We start from the raw sequence: 2,134 nt of genomic DNA on the forward strand, positions 1-2,134 counted from the left end.
CGCGCCCCTGCGGCCGCCAGCGGGCCGCCACCGCGGGGCCCCAGGCGGGGCCCCCCCAGGCAGGGCCGGCGCCCCAGCCCAGCGCCCGACGCGAGCAGGAGGCCCACCCTGCGCCCCCGGAGGGGTGGTCCGGGGAGGCCGGCGCTAGCAAAGCCACGAAGCAGCTGCATTTTGTTAGCATAGCTCTAGTTCTCAAAAGGAAGGTGACATTCCAGAAATTAAAATCACAGCTGTTACAGGCGCTTTTTCTCCCATGTCTCCCATTGAAGAAGAGAGGCTAGCACCTGTGTTCAGCCTTAAAAAGAGAAGCTAGAATGTTTTCCTACCGTGGTGGGACACGGATTTAGAGCAAACTGGAAAGGACTCCGCAAACGCCACTTGAGATCTCTATTCTCATCTCCCCCAGGACAGGAAACAGAGCCTACCGTGCAGAGCTAGCCTATCTGCCCACCTAAAAAATTAGATAACGAAACTCTTCCTCAGCAAGAGAATCAGAAAAGAAAAGAAAAAACAAAAAATGTTCCACTCTGTATTGCTGTGTCAGGTGTAACTAGACCCTACCTGCACAGCAAAACCAAGTTCTCAGCTAAGTACTACTTTCAGTTTTAACCATTCCTTTCCTAAAATGCAGAAAGAGTACCATATAGATTCCTGCCACATCTTACAAGACTGATTTTATAAACAAAAGAAATGCAAGTAATGGAGTGCTCGCTTTGTACTGTCTACTGTAGAGTGTCTCATTATTTCTCGGCTCCTTCTTAGAGATGCAGCTAGGAACTTCTGATGTATCCACACCTTGCCTGAGGCAGCATTTACAGAGCTCAGCTGTTTGCTAGAAATGACCAAATATTTGTGGGGCCTCTTACTACAACTTCTACTTCTTTTAGACAGTTCTGAAAATGATATCTGCTGTACCTGCTAAGAAAAAAAATGGAAAACTAAGAGATCACCAGTAAACCCTTCCTGAGTACCAGTTGCTGAAGTGTGTAAATCACAGCCAGCCTCTAGCAGAGCTCTCATTTTGTAACTGACATTTACTTGCCCAGTGTACAATTACAGCAGAGTAACAGCAGAGTACAGGAGTTGCTGGTAGATAAATATAGCTTTTCAAGACTACTTGTTGCCCTTGCAGATGAGGTCACATACATTTAATGTCTATTTTAAACTCAGACACTTTTTAAGCATCCAGTGACCGGGGTCATAACTTTTTTCCACATTAACAGACATTTATAGGACCTAGAAAAACATAATAGGCTGAATATTTTTAGTACCTCAAAGCTGGTTTTCATTGCTATTGCACATTAAATTTGGTGGACCTCAGTCTCCTTATTTCAGCTACCCTGGAAATAATTAACTGCTGTTAACAGTCAAGAGCCTAAAACAAAACCTTCATTTTCCTCAAATAATGTTATTTCCTCGTTGCACATGAAAAGGCAGATTTTATTTTACATAAAAGAGTATAAAACCAGTAATTATTCAGAACAAGTGTAAGATAAGTATTATCATCAAATCACAAAAAAAAGCAAATACAATTTTTAAAAAAGGGAAAGAACCAAATCCTTTATCAGGTGGCAAAATAAGATCATGAACCCCACCCCTTTATACTTCTCATGTCAAAACCACAAGAGTGTTTAATTAGGAACTCATCAGATCAATTTAACAAACTAAGTTTCTCCTCAGCAAAACAGTTCCAGCATGTGATGGAACTACATAACATGTTATAGAAAATAAGAGCATATTTAGGGAAAATAGCCCTTATAAAACACAATTATATTACAACTGTCAGCTATATTACTGAACAGTAATAATTTTTATTGCGTCTCAATGTTTTCATGCCAATGTATTTTGTTAGACAGCATATGAGGAATACTCTGTCAAGGGATTTTACATACTTAACAGTAATTCCGTCCCTAAGCTACCACTAAACATGTCATTTTGCCATTAGCAGACGTGTGATACCAGAAATAAGTAAGTACTTACGTGATTCATTGGATTTAACAAATCAAACTCTGCAAAGCGTAAATGTATGCCAGCTTTTTGAGAAGGACAAGACTGGAAATTGTCTAGAAGCTGCCAAAAATAATTCCTGGTTTAGTCTGAATGCTACCAAGAAACAGCTCTCTAACTAGAACGT

The sequence above is a fragment of the Pelecanus crispus genome, chromosome 5 (assembly GCF_030463565.1).
Source record: "Pelecanus crispus isolate bPelCri1 chromosome 5, bPelCri1.pri, whole genome shotgun sequence".
Lineage (NCBI taxonomy): Eukaryota > Metazoa > Chordata > Aves > Pelecaniformes > Pelecanidae > Pelecanus > Pelecanus crispus.